A 15545-nucleotide genomic window follows, 5' to 3' on the forward strand; every position below is an offset into this window, starting at 1 on the left:
AAATAACGAAATAATTTTATTGAAATAGTGACAAATCGTGCTTGATATTGAAAATATTGTTGCTGGAAGCTACCAAACAGAATAATTGATTTTGCCAAGAGGATTCGTTTATTTTAATCAATATTTTTTTATTAACATAAAAAATATTTCACTTGTGCGATCATGTCATTTTCTGAACAAACAACTTGACAGTGAATTTAATTTGAAAATTCAGTTTGAAGTGAACGAACTTTTGATAAAGTTAATATTTGATGGGTTTTTAATTTACAAACTTTTTAGTTGGATTAAACGGTAAGATAGTGACTCTTAATAGTTAGTTAGTTGATTGTTTTTAAGAAAAGAAAAAATGATTTCATTCAAAATATTTTACAAGGCCAATTTTCAACTATTTTTATTTCGATTTGTATCCATTTTTAATTTTGTGAAATACTTTCAACAGCAGTTAGGCCCTTTTATTATGGGACGATCGAATTATTCATATACCACAATAAAGCCCAATAAATTAATTTTTATTGCATCCAATGTTTCGGTGATCTATCCAGTCCAGTCAAGATAGAGACCCTCCATCAAATATTTTCTGTAAAAACGTGTTTAATCCACCTAACAGTGAGATGATACCTTTTTTTATCAATCCGCATGTGATTTTTGCATGAATATTCTTCGGTGTTTAAATTTTCATGACATTATTTTAATGACCATAGTTTTAAGCGACAATTTGAGATTTTAATCACTCATTACTCTGTAATGTCGAAACTGCAAATCGGATCGTATTTGAATCTAAAAGTGTGATAATCGATTAAACATGCCTTGATATGTCGAAGTAAGTTCCACTTTAGAGTTTATGGTAATTTAAGGGACTTCCAGAGCCGGTATTCAGGAACCAGCATACCGCAAACCGATTCGTATGGCCATATGACGAATAAATTACAACAGTTTTGAGTCCAACTTTGAAGCTTTTCAGGATTGTCATCTTCTATATCGGTTTGAATTTTAAAAATTCATCATCATGTAATTTGAGAATCGGAAGCCATAATTGGATAAAATTAATTAATTTTGTATGGGACTATAAGTTTATTTTAATTTGAATTTTTATTTCTGAAATTCGATTAGGCTTTTTTTGAGAAAACGATTGAGCTTTGAGAAACTATTTGATACTGGGACCGGAATTCTAAAATTGGTATGGCCGAAGTCAGATAAATTCACCTGAGTAGCTTTGTTTCAAAATGTTTGAAAATCAGTGTAGACATCTTTGAAAAATCATAGCACGAATTAAATTTTTAGGTGCCTTCTGAATCGAAAACTGAATACCACTAAAACTGAAAAAAGTTTATTTGGTTATCGACTATCCAAATCTGCTAACCCGATAAACCTGATTAATTTATGTGAAATAGACATTTTTATACTAATCACCCTGTATCTCCGAAACCGGAAGTTGGATTTGACTGGAAAACAAGATGTTTTATAGAATCTTAAAACTTTTCATTTGAATCTAAGATGATTCTTAGATTTCATTTGAATTTTAGATCGGTTCAGCCATCTACGAGAAAAATGAGTTACCCAATTTTGATTTCGTTTCACATATCATGTAGTTCCGGAACCAGAGGTCGGAACCAAACATAATTCAGGAACTTTGTTTGGGAGTATACGACTTTTCATATGAATCTGAGATTGTAGAAAACGGTTGAGTCATCTCCAACAAAAATGAGTAAAATTATTTGTCACACATGCATTTGCTGATCTCGACGAACTGATTCGAATGGTTTATGGATGTTATGTTCTTCCAGCATTTAGTGCTGTAAGTAGTTTAAAACAATATAATTGAAAAAATTCTGCCATCATCTGGTTTATATATGTCATATTCGAACGATTATGTTGCCAAAAACGAGCCGTGCTAAAATCGGTCCGAGGCTAAATGTCATGAAAATGGATGCTTACACGATCTTTTTGTAGCTTAGAAACAATTGTATGTAACAGTATAAAAAATCGTGTTTTTCGTTGCTCCCAAGCATTTCTTTAACATATAGCGCTCAAAACTTCTACTACTGGAATAGGGGGAAAAGCCGTTTACACAAAATTTTCGATATCTCCGTTAAAAATGGACGGATTTTAACAATCTATGGCTTGTTGGATAGCTATTACCGTGCGGAATCTAAGTCTGAAAACATATTCTGTTTTCAAGGTCAATTGTGACAGATACTGTCAAAAAACATAATTTTGACATAAAACTTCGTATAACTCAAAAAGTAAACATCCGATCTCAAAACCATTCAATAGCGTTCTGGGTGACGGAGAGACCTTTCATTTGCGACTAGTTTGATCAAAATCGGTCCAGCCATCTCTGAGATCTCGACCTCTTAGTTGACAACACACATACAGACACACACACATACACACACGGACATTTGCTCAGTTCGTCGAGCTAAATCCGGGCTTCGGAAAAATTTTCTAAAGTTTGAGCGAATTCTATACCTATTTTTTTATATATATAAAAAAGGTAAAAACGTGTTATGTGATGCTATGCAGTTTTTAGTACTATTATTAGTTATCCACTAGTTATGAATTGTTTAAAATCTCAAGAAAGTAAAGAAGCACGGGAAAGATAAATTCTTTGGTTTATAAGAAATAAAACTGATACGGTTCATTCGACCATTTAACTTAGATGTATTATTAAAATGAACCAATCTTTTTCTGGACATAAAAGTGGAGCATGATTGAACTAACTAATACATTGCCAATAACATCAACTAAACTTTTATTGATTTGTAATATATAGATAATTTATTTCAACAATAAAATGAGCCGAAACGAGTTAATTTTTTTAGCCTAGATTATAATTTCGCTTCAAATCAAATAAACATAGATTTCCGATATCGTGGTGCGTTGTGATTAGTACCTTGGTCTGAAACGGAAAATTAACACCCTTCCAATTTTCTCTTAATTTTTTACTTATATAATGACCTTTCAGGAACCGAATATTGATATTTGAAGCTTGACTAGTTTTTGATGAAAAAACAAACATAACTTTTTACTGGTATATCATATGAAAAAGCTTGGTTGATCAAAATTGTGCGCAATGATTAGTTCAACAACCCTTTTGAAGACAACTTTTCCGTAGAACGTTTCACAAAAAAGTTAGAACTAAAAAAGTGATTTTTTGGGAGCCACCCTACTTTTACTCGGGAAAATTGATATAACTCGATCAAATGAGGAGCTAGGGAGGTGCTTTTTTCGACAAAGTAGCTGAAAATAAAATTTCCTTTAACTTTATTGTACAACAAAATCATTTTTGAGTTCAATTAAGAAAGTTAGATTTCAGATTTCAGTCTAAATGAGGACCACCCTAGTAACTTTTTCCATCAAAAGGAGCGTCATTTTATAACAAACAACTTTAGTGAAGACACTAACTACAAAAAACTAATATTTAATAGTGAAAATATTTTTGTCACACTAATTTCCCGTTTCGGACCACTGTGCACTGGCACGTACTTTACTGACGTCTGTGGGTCATATGTTATTCGGGTTCGTCCATAACTCTTTATCCGAGTCCGATATGATCCGAATCCGAAATAAATATTTCTATATCATCGACAGTAGCATCATAAATCAAATAAACATGCATCATAAATCAAATAAATGCTCCTAAAATGCATGCATAAAGTTGCCTGCGCATTTAACAAAACCACAGTAGCTAATGGAAAAAAGTACCACCATATCGCACTAGAGCCACCTTAGATTTGGTTGAGTCGTAAAACTAGGAAGCTATTGTTCATGCTGGTTCCATCAGATTACCATATGTTGACCTTCTAATGAAAATGTGAAGTGGGGGCAAGTGTTTGATTGAAGAGCAAGATTTTTGATTAGTACAAGTTGTTCAAAGAGGGTGACGCTGCAGCTATTTTGACACATTGAAAATATTATTATGATTCTTCCGAAACATCAGTAATCCTGAAAAAAAATGAACAATTCAAATTAAATTTGAATGAAATTGCTTCAGTTCTATTAATCATGGTATTGTTCAAGGCGGTATGACAAATGGTTAAAACAGCAGTTAAGATAAATATCCCTTAAAACTTCAGTTAAGATTTTATCCTTGGTATCCTCAAATTGTATCAAGTCTGCGATGGTAGACCACAAGTATGAACAATTTTCCGTTCATTAGCATTGAATATTCAATTACGTTGTGATGATTTACCTCGATAAAACACCAGCCAAAATGAATTCCATTTCAACAGAAACATTATCTTGACATTGATTGCCTATTTAATAGCGTGGTGAAAGACGGCAGGTGTGGTGATGGTTAATTCGTTAGCCCATATTTATTATCAACAAAACGATAAAACATTTCACTATCTTTGAACTTCGCAATTCCCATGAGGAGTGTTACGATTCCCTCAATGTTCCAATATTCATTCACCCGCAAGCTATTAGGGCGACATATTATAAACGCAAAACGATAACGCAGAAAAGAAATATGTTTAATAATAAGAGAATCAAGGTTATTTGTGGTTTCTCACAGTCAGTCCGACTATTGTCCATTTGATGTTTTTTAAAGACTTTGAAAATTTACTTTAGTAGTATTATCTTCTTGTTAGTGGAAGTGATGAATGAATTTTTCGTAATTAAGCAGACTGAGAATTGCTACTGCGCAGAATAAAAGTAGTGCGGGATGGTTCTTAATATTCGGTTCAGAAAAATATTTCCCCTGACATCGTTTTGTTGATAATAAATTCGTCCTTAGCCCGCATGGTATTCAATTTTCCACTGTTTAGAAATGGCTGTGTGTGATGGCTAAACCGATTTCATCATGCTTAGGTTCGTTTGAAAGCTATTATTGAGCTATAGCTTACGGAACCGGAGACATAATGGTATAATTGACGTAAATGACAAAACGCCCTTTTTCCTCCGAGACTGAACCAATTTTATCAAGCGTAGGCTCGTTTGAGAGATACTTTTGAATATTTTGAGAATCATGTTCGAAGATCAAATGACTGTCTCTTCTGACTTCGGAGATATAATGGTATAAGTGACATACCCAACAAAACGCGATTTTTTTTCTTTACTCAATTTAGTCGTAGATGATTCAATAGATACATAAAACAGGTTTTAAGTTCAAATGACAATCACTTATGGTTCCGGAGATATAATGGTATAAGTGACGTAGAAGACATAATTTATTATCGCTCAATTGTCTGAGATATAGATGAACTGATTTCAATAATTTTAGGGGCTGTGAATCGCTGTGCTGATACATTGGGCTTGCAAAAAATCGCCGAATTCGTGACGTAAGCGCTGGAGCATGCTTTTGTAAACTACCCGTATCAATCTCAATGAATTTGAAGCAGAAATTGTCCTTATAAAAACTGGAAAAAAGGTGTTCATGACAAGTAAAAGGTTTTATCACATCACAAGGCGGTTTAAGAATAAATTTTTTCTAGCGTGGAGCCGAAAACATCAATATTTATTTTAGTTAGTACTAGTTCAATTACCCGGAGTTGCTCGGAATTTTTCGTGATAGCAAGCCTGCAAAAAATCCTTGAAATTTTGAAATACTCAGATCTTAGTGAAACACAACTTAGACGGCAACCCGATTGAAAAATACTCCGTACATGTTCAGATTGCGCACGGCCAATGTCCCATCTCAGATCTCACAATAATCAATTAATTTTTAATTTTAATTCACGATATCCTCTTCTAATCGGTCAGTTTAATGTTTGATTCCTTTTGCTAGGAACATTTGAACCACCTTTCTTTCTATAAATTCCTTCTTAGTAACGGCTGAGTTCCAAAAAGTATAGGGTAACAGAGGTATTTTGGCCACTTCATATATTTTGGTCCACCTAACAAACTTTATGGATGTAATCGATGTTAGGCAACCCATGTTGCATCAATTTGAAGCTAATCACATTAAATAACCTATTGCGGAAGGAGTTTTCGAAGATATTACAACATTTGATGGATATTTTTACTAAGTGGGCCAAAATAAAATCAATCCTAAAGTGGGCCAAAATACCTCTGTTACCCTATATGCTCGTAACGTACTTGAATTAACGTTCCTTGTCACATACGATCTACATTTCCTTAGGCTGCTGTCAGAGTGAAAGCGTTACGCGAAGCGTCTTGGCGCGCGTGCAAGCTAGTTGCATTTGATCAAAGCAAACCTGGCAGAATGAATGCGATGCGAAAACAGTACATTTATTATTATTATATCGTTTATTTATCCCCGGTTTTAACCTAATTCTGGTCGTTCACCGGGTTTGTAACAGTTTGGGGTCGGGATTTGGGGGTGGTTGGGAAGTATAAGGTGAGGGATTTATAGGGAAGGAGGAGTTTTTACATCGAGTCAGTAAATTACATGTTATACATTTCATAGATTTGCTAAGCTTAAGGCAAAATATCTATTTTTATCTGTGTTGGTCTGGGTTTGATGTAACAGCTTCGGGCTGCGGGTAACATCCCCGGGGGCAGCACCCCCGGCGGATGGCCGCTTAGGTGCTGGGTCGGTGACGGGTGACTTTTCAACAGTACATTTCATTTCTGCGATTGTAGTAGTCAGAAGCCAGAAACCAGAAGCCAGAAGTCAGAAACCAAAAGACAGAAGTCAAAAACCAGAAGTCAGAAGCAAGTTTAGAAGTGAGGAGCCAAAATTTAGAAACCAGATGAGTCAGAGAGGCTGTTGAGCCAGAGAGTCTATTGAGGCCAGTAAAGTGAAGAAAAACCTATTCTTCATCCACCTCGTGTTGTGATAATGGCTTTCTCTTGTCATGGACACAGTCTTATTAAAACATGTTTGGCCTTTTTCATTAAGATATTCTCTGATACTAAGTACACGCAGAGAAATGAAGCATATCTAGAATAACAAAACTGTTAGTAGATTTTTAAATTTGATTTTTGATTATTTGATGCAGCGATCATGATGAAGATGAAGCACCAAAACATTAGATACTAATTAAAATACCCGGACTTGAATGTGGTTTGTGAATAATTTTTAAGAATTTGAAAACGAGCATAATTCGAAATAAAGTTGTATGAAAAATTACCTTGCAAATTAATTTAAAAGAAATCATTTCATTCTTCGAAACAAACAAAAATATGTGATTATAACAAACAAAAGCGTTAATTGAAATAGCTAAATTTAAATTCATTTATTTCAACTAAAAAGTTTGTAAATTTAAAGCTCTAAAAATAATTCACTTAAGCTAGAGCTCGTTCATTTAAAATTAATTTTTAAAATTGAATTTACTGTGAATCTGTTTGTCAAGCAATTGACAGGAACGCACAAGTATAATATTTGTTATTTTTTTCAAAATATTGATTGAAACAAACTAATCAACTGAAAAAAATTTTGTAGTTTCAAGCAGCAATATTCGCAATATCGAACCAGATTTTTCTTTGTCACTATTTCAATAAAAAAATTCCTTGAGTGAAACCTAAATTTGGTTATTTTTACAATACTTTGCTCTGCGTGTAGGGTTCAGTTTTGACACCAACTACATCACATATTCGGCAACATTTCTCAAGCCAAGAGTACCAGCAATAATACATATCAACGTGAGCGTGAAATAATTATGCGGTAGAAAAAATTGATTTGTGGATTACGTCACTTGTACGCTAATATCTCCGGAGCTTTCCCAAAAAGCCAACTATTGGAAGAAAGTAAGCTAATTGATCGATAAATGGATGTTTCTGTTGTTTTTTTTTGTTGGGCTTTAGAATAGAAATTAGTTTGACATTTTTCCATCTACTACGGCATTAATCTAATACAAAATGCGCGTGTCTTAAGGCAACATTGGAAATTCCATCATTGATAGGAGCCTTCTTGTTATTGGTTTGTTTTTTAGTCTTGTCTTTTAGAGCCGTCTTGAACTAGTTTTAAATTTGATCAGCATCTCACGGGGAAAACAGATTGTAGAAATGGCATGCGTATACAACTACGAAATAAATACCGCGAAAATGTTACCACAGATATGGGACTCGAACCCCTAGCTAACTCCTAACCGAGGAAATTGTTTTGTCAATTAAAATCAAATAGATGATGACGCTAAGGTATCCCATAGCTAGCAAACGGGATCAAAAACAAATGCTCAAATCAGCGTCTGATGGTATAGTAGAAGTGAAGATAGACATGTGATGTGGTGTTGGTTGTTTTCCTGTTGGATGCCAAGAAAAGCGAAGCATGCTTGGTTCTTCTAGTCAATTGGGCTGTCTCTTCATGTATTTTCATACGCAGAGTAGTTTAATTGGCAAAACAATTTCCCCGGTTAGGAGTTTCGTCTCTGCGGTAACATTTTCGCGGTTTTCATTACATAGTTGCATTCGCATGCCAATTTTTCAATCTGTTACATACTTCCTGTTGAGTTTTCTGATGATTGAGTAACATCTTGAAATATTGCCATGAGGCTTCGTTTTCATTTCGGACAGTCTCAAGCTGCTGAGCATGTTTTTGAACTTTTTCGCCGTATGTAAGAAGAATTTTATTTTCTTCTTTGAGAGCCGGAATTGGTTTACAAGATTTCTTGGGAACTTTGGATAGTTTCCAGAAAGGTTCATAATATGGATTTATTTGTTCAACTTCAATTTCCTTTTTACGATTCTCAACTAAAGATTGTCCCCGAAAGTATGGACGCAACCAAAAACCGCTGCCATTTCGCAATGGTTCAGAATCTGTTAATTTTTATGGTTGCGTCCTGTTGTTTACACTCTTCTCTAACCACTTGTGCAGTTGTTTATTCGTTTTCATTAGTTTGTTTCGAAATGCGTGGACTTTCAGCAGAACAACGTCGAAAAATTGTATACAAATGGTGCACAGAACGCGGACTGTCACTGAGAAAGATAGCAAAAATGGAAGGAGTAAGAGAAAAAAAGCCGTGCGAAATGCAATCAGGAAGTTCGGTGAGGATAACACCTTTGAGGATAAACCGAAAACGGGTCGAAAAAAGGTCCTGCTAACCCTCAGTTGTATAAACGTATACTAAAGGCGGTCGAGCAAAAGAAGGAGGTTTCAGTTCAGGATGTGGCCAAAAAAGTGGACACTTCGAAGTCAAATGTTCTTCGTGCTAAGGAACGTTTGAATCTTCGGACCTATAAGAAGCAGAAACAATCAGAACGTAGTCCGAAACAAGAAGCATCGATCAGGCCGAGGGTTCGAAAGCTGTGCAATACGATTCTTGCTGGAAATTTGAACTGCATAATCATGGACGACGAAATCTACGTGAAACTCGATTACAAATCCTTGCCGGGACCACAATATTATACGGTGCGAGAAGGGCAAGTGTTAAACCAGTCCGAGGCATTGATTGAAGTCGAAAAATTTGGTAAGAAAGCTATGGTCTGGCAAGCAATTTGTAGCTGCGGTAAGATTTCGAAACCTATATCAATTTCATCACCACTGCTTCAATGAACAGCGAAATAAATATCAAGGAATGTTTACAAAAACGACTTCTACCCATGATTCCACAAGGATTCTGTTGTCTTCTGGCCAGATCTTGCTTCTTGCCACTACTCGAAATCAACGGTAGAATAGTATATTACCAAAAATGTCACTTTCGTCCCAAAAGACATAAGTCAAAGTCTTGGCAATTACATTCCTTTTGTGGAATTTGGCCTTTCTGTTTCAACAGACTTCGCAGCCGATTTTTAGTGTACAGAATCATTGCATGACTAGTACTATGGATCCTACTGACATTAAGAATCCTTACAAGTCGGGGCTCGAACATACGACAACTGGCTTGTAAGACCAGCGTCCTATGCATTGAACCACCAACCCGGGTCTCAAAAAAGCCCAAAAGACATGAATCCATCAAATTGCCCACAACTTCGACCAATTGAGGAATTTTGGGCATTAACGAAGGCACATCTTAGGAAACTCGGCAGACGAACCATTCAACAGTTCGAAAAAGATTGGAAAAAAGTGTCAAAACTTGTCGCCAAGAAGTCTGTACGGAATTTAATAAGGAACGTTCGCTAGAAGATCCGCCAGCTAGTCTACATTGGCTAAGTAGCAAATATTGAGTATAATATTCTGTTGTTGTAGTTTAATATTATCAGTATATCGAATTAAATTTGAATATCTAACACTTGTGAATTATTTTCAGTGAAATCAAAATGCGTCCATACTTTCTGAGACAGTCTTTATGAATTTCATGGCAGAATCACGATCTTCAAACAAATGAACAGTTCAACATGGTCGTCTTTGATAGGAGAATTGAATTTAGTTTATGTAATAATTAAAATGACCTGTGGAGTTTTCTCAAAATAAATTTCTTGAATCTTGGCAATATTTTCAATGTGAAAATGTATCTTGGCAATATTTTTAATGTGAGAATTGAATCCCAACAACTTAGTTCTAATGGTAGTTGGATATAGAATTTACTGGAATAATAGCAAATTTGATATAAGAATCAGCTTTTAACTCGAATTTCACTGGAAAATCGGTTCGATACTCACTTCAAAGAAACTGTTTAACACCAAATTAGGGTGGAAACTGGGTTAGCTTTGGAATCAAACGAAAAGTGCAAAATAATAGACAGTTTCCTCGGCAAACAACAGTGGGTTATTTGGCCGTTTCCACCAAGCTTTTTTGTCAGAAGATTTCCCTCTTTTCGTCCTTTCGGTTGGCAACGAACACTGGCTGTCAAAACAGCTTGGTTTGTTGGTTGAGCTGGGATATCCTTCGAACCAATAACAATAACAAACTCATGAAACTAAACAGCAGATTGACAGACCTGACTTTTCTTACTGAGCAAACTGGGAGATATTGAGAGAGTGAGAATTTACGGGCTAAAATAAGTGCGAGCACCGTGAGATCATGGAGAGATTTTCCAGTAGAGGGAAAATCGCACGGAGGAAAAGGAAATTGCTCTCTTCGGTCAGCCATAATGAAAATTGCTCACAGTTGGAGGTGAAATGTTCGACAGTAAGGACATCCACACAGGAGTGAAGATTGCTGAAAACTTAAAGTTTTTTCCCAAGCGTTGTGTTTTTTTGATCTGACCAAAGGTTACGGGTCAAAATGGTTGAGAATTTCGGTACAAGTTTAATGGAGGCTCCAGGTTAGTGAAATTCGGGGTGAACTATACCCAACAGCCAAATCAGATATGAACTGTGCCAAGGACCGCTCCCATAAATCATAAACTAATCATCTCGGCAGAGAGCAATCGGGAAGAAGAATGATTACGGCGAAAACGAATACTGATTGTGCAATATCGAGTTATTGTGATAGAAAACCAATCAGTAAAAAAATTAATAAAGAAACGTGGTAGCTTCATTCCGAACGATTAAAAAAAAGCCAGAACATGATGAGTTTTCCATAAAATTCGTACAGTACGGATGGTGCAGTAGTCGATTGATTTTTTTTTGTTCGAACTTACCAGTGGTCCACCAGCGAGTGCTGATGGCAGAAAGTGGTACGAAAGTGTTAAGTCATCGGTCCTGTCCTAAGTGCAGTGGGGGAAACGACCAGTGAATGAGAAATGCGAGAAGCTTGAAGATTGAAATAAAATGGCTTGTGACTGGGTAATGGGATTTTCGCGGATGGAACATATGCAAGTTGGCATCCAAAACTTGGCCGAGGTGTGAAACAATTGGACCGTGGATTGCGGGCGGCGATCTGGTGACAGTAAGGACATTAAGAAAGCAGGCAAAGAGAGGAAGCAGAACTGAAAGAAACGTTTAAAAGCGACTGAACGAGAAGGCAAAGGTAATTTATTAAGAATTCAAGTAAGAACGATGGTAACGGCATTGTAGGTGTGCTGAGTGGGCACGGCTTCTACGGATTATTGTTTGCCGTTTCTGTAGCGGTAACGGTTTGATGTTTAATAAGATTTGAATTTTATTATTTTTAGCACGAATGCGAATGGAGTGAATAACTTTTTTGGGTTCTACAGTTTGCAAAGTTAACCTGAAATCAGAAATTCAAATGCTAACCACTTTGAAAATCGATGACCTGGTTTTGTTTATTTTCAAACCCAAAACACCTAGTATCTATATTCATTTTTTTTCATTAATTATAACTCAAAATTGATACGATTCCATGGGAATATAAACAATTTCACAATAAGATAATGTGGTCTAATTGTCTTTGACTTAACATTTGAAAATAACTTCGGAAACCATTTCCCGGCTAGGTTTTGTGAGCTTGCCCATGTTTGTGATGAATACTTTGGACCTACGAATACTCTACTCAAGACTCAAGAGTTTATATTCATATTTCAAAAGCCTAAAAATAATAGTAATATCGACAAAAATAACAATAACAGTGATTATGATATACTCTGGATGGCCACAGTCCATAAGGCGCATAGCAAAATCCAGGCAAAGAAAAACTCGCAGTGTACATTCCTAAATCTAAAAAATACATCTAAATATTTTATTTGGACCTATTATATCCGTATGGTTAAACTTACGTTTAATTCCGACCATTAGGACCTGTTCTCAGTCACGTATCTGAAAGACGTTTTCCACTTTTTAGCAGAACCTTATTCATTAGTTACCTGTCCTTTTGATTTTACACGTTTTCGATTCAGAGTAGCCCAAAAACTTTCTATTGGACGAATTGCTGTCTTTTGATACAATCTTGATGTTTCCTGTATAGCAGCTTTCCTGAGTAGCAAGACACTCGATTAGACCAGAACAACCCACAATTTGTGTGATTTTAGATGAATGATAGTAACCGTTTTTGCAGACACTTGTTGACGTAAATTTGTTGGCTATTCTCTATCTGTAGTTATTGAGATTTCGCTTTTTTAAACCACAACTGTGGAAAACCTTCCAAAAAATGTAGTTTTTAGATACATTCGACACAATTTTGGACTTGAAATGATCGTCCCGTGTTGTAGTGCGGAGTAGAACTTAATACCAGGAAACTACTTAGAGTCGGTATTGATGGTTGTTTCCTCAGGAGGGGAAGGGAAATATGATAATGTTCCTCGTCTGAAAATCATATGTCTCCACAGTGGTAAAATAAGTGTTTGTATGAAAAAATGTTTTTATTGAAATAATACACAATTTATTTTCGCTGAATCTTGGCAAAATAGTTACCGAGAAAAGTTTACTGTTAGTTCGCCATAACCTTTACTGAATGTTCCGCAAAAGAACCGAAGTGAAATTCATGAATAACTGCACCCTCAGTAACTGAAAGTAAACAAAGAATAGCCCTGAGGGCCGAATGTCATACCATTCGACTCAGTTCGACGAGCTAAGCAAGTGTGTGTGCGTGTGTGTGTGTGTGTGTGTGTGTGTGTGTGTGTGTGTGTGTGTGAGAGAGAGAGAGAGAGAGAGAGAGAGAGTGTTTGTGTGATAAACATGTCACTCGGATATGACCAATTTTCACAAAATTGGATTCAAATGTAATGTCCTACGGTAGTATATAAAATTCTTGAATTTCGTTAGAATTCGGGTGCTTAGTGTAAAAATGTCAATTTCAAGAATACTTTTTTTTAATAAGCTACACAGCAAAAAATTATGAAATTTACAAGTGACACAAATCCACATATGACACAATGCAGAAGAACGTAGGCCGTGAAAAAATTGAAGCGTAAAGATACAATTAGGTTTTCTATAAATCCACGGTATAAGCGCACATATGCAGAAATGCTTAAAACAAATATTAGTGTTCCCTCACTCGAAACAGAAAACGGTTTTTCAAATCTAGAGCCAGAGGAATTTGACTCTAATGAAAATAGTGAAGTCACTCCTCAAGGTTCTGTTAAGAGGTTGAAGTACCCACCCCCCCCCCCCCCCAAATTACCAAAAAAAGACACCTATAATTACACTTTCAAAAAATGGTCCCCGTGTTAAATCTAAAAAGCCATATTTAAAAGCAAAAACTGTGCCTCCTGGTTTGTCAAATTCACAAACCAATCCAGGAACTAGCACAAGAAAAAACAATATTCCAGTGGGCTCCGTTTCATATTCACTAACAGGATTACTGGAGTTTTCAGAAATTGTAGAATGGATTTTCGCAGCATTCAATATTTCTGAACCTCTAAAGACCATCATAACGGCATTCCTTTCAATAGCTAGAACATTTTTGAAACAGTTATCAGCTCAATGGCCACTTCTCTCAGGTTTAATATCACTTGATGGATAATTTATCATCCGCCGCAAATGATTCAATCACTGTCCTGCAGTGAAATTGTCGAAGGTCGAAGAAGGCCCATTGATAGCCCCTTTTCAATGATGGAATTTTCCATAGCACTCATGTCTTGTAACAATAACGCTCCTGGGTTGGACAGAGTTAAATTCAACTTGGTGAAGAATCTGCCCGACCTTGCAAAAAGACGTTTATAGGAATTGTTCAACAAGTTTCTTGAGCACAATATTGTTTCATCTGACTGGAGGCCAGTGAAAGTTATCGCCATTCAAAAGCCGGGGAAACCAGCTTCCAATCACAACTCATATAGACCCATTGCAATGTTGTCCTGCATCAGAAAATTGTTCGAAAAAATTATTCTTCGACGTCTCGACATTGCCTTCGCTCAAAAACAACAAATGGCAGCTGTATTTTTAGATAGTAAAGGATCATTTGATTCAGTTTCCATTGATGTTCTTTCAGGCAAGCTCCATCAACATGGATTATATTATTTACACAACCTTTTGTCAGAGAAATGCATGTGTTTTTTCACATAGCGATTTGGCATAATTCTGAATTAGATACATGGGTCTCCCGCAAGGCTCATGCCTTAGTCCGCTCCTCTATATTTTTTACGTGAATGACATTGCCAGCTGCCTAGTAATTATAAATAATTATTTACACAACCTTTTGTCAGAGAAATGCATGTGTTTTTTCACATGGCGATTTGGCATAATTCAGAATTAGATACATGGGTCTCCCGCAAGGCTCATGCCTTAGTCCGCTCCTCTATATTTTTTACGTGAATGACATTGCCAGCTGTCTAGTAACCCCATGTACACTAAGACAATTGGCAGATGATGGTGTGGTTTCAGTTACTGGACCCAAAGCTATTGATCTGCAAAATCATTGCAAGATACCTATTATCAGCACTCAATTATTCCGAAAATATCGACAAACGCATGGTTCAGGGGGCTGGATGTGAGTAGGGACTTCATTCGTGTGATGTCCAGCCTCATGTCCAATCACTACACGTTAGATGCACATCTCCTTCGAATTGGACTTTCCGAGACTAATCATTGTGCTTGTGACGAAGGTTATCGTGATATTGATCATGTCGTTTGGACATGCTTGGAGTATAGTGATGTCAGATATCAACTAATAAATTCCTTACGCTAAATTATATGAGTAAAAGTGATGATTTGATTTTAACAAACCTAAATAGTTTTAAGATCGTGTACAAAATAAACATATTTTATTTATTGTAATTTATAATAGCAAATCGCTTGATAAAAACAGTGTTTAGATAAACTAATGAACACCAACATACTAATATGATATTCGAAATGTATTAGGTTTAAAGTACTATGTATTGTGGATGCGACGGCGAAGAAAAACTTATGTATATTGCCTATAAAATAAACGTATTTATGAAAAAAAACGTGATTAATCCACTTAGCAGTGAAATCATACCTTT

General features: G+C 35.8%; 2 protein-coding genes across 13 annotated transcripts in view; one reads left to right on the top strand and one right to left on the bottom strand.

Annotated features, from left to right (window-relative positions):
* The window catches only part of LOC131438198 (uncharacterized), a 97093-nt gene that overhangs the window by 15430 nt on the left and 66118 nt on the right, over positions 1 to 15545 (bottom strand). The gene's annotated exons all lie outside the window — the stretch shown is intronic.
* LOC131438189 (whirlin) overlaps positions 10904 to 15545 on the top strand; it is a 282897-nt gene continuing 278255 nt past the window's right edge. For all 12 annotated transcript variants that reach the window (XR_009230891.1, XM_058608027.1, XM_058608039.1 and 9 more), the window contains exon 1: positions 10904 to 11695. The gene's annotated coding sequence lies outside the window, so the exon portion shown is untranslated. The remainder of the gene's footprint in view (positions 11696 to 15545) is intronic.

The sequence above is a fragment of the Malaya genurostris genome, chromosome 3, assembly GCF_030247185.1.
Source record: "Malaya genurostris strain Urasoe2022 chromosome 3, Malgen_1.1, whole genome shotgun sequence".
Classification (NCBI taxonomy): domain Eukaryota; kingdom Metazoa; phylum Arthropoda; class Insecta; order Diptera; family Culicidae; genus Malaya; species Malaya genurostris.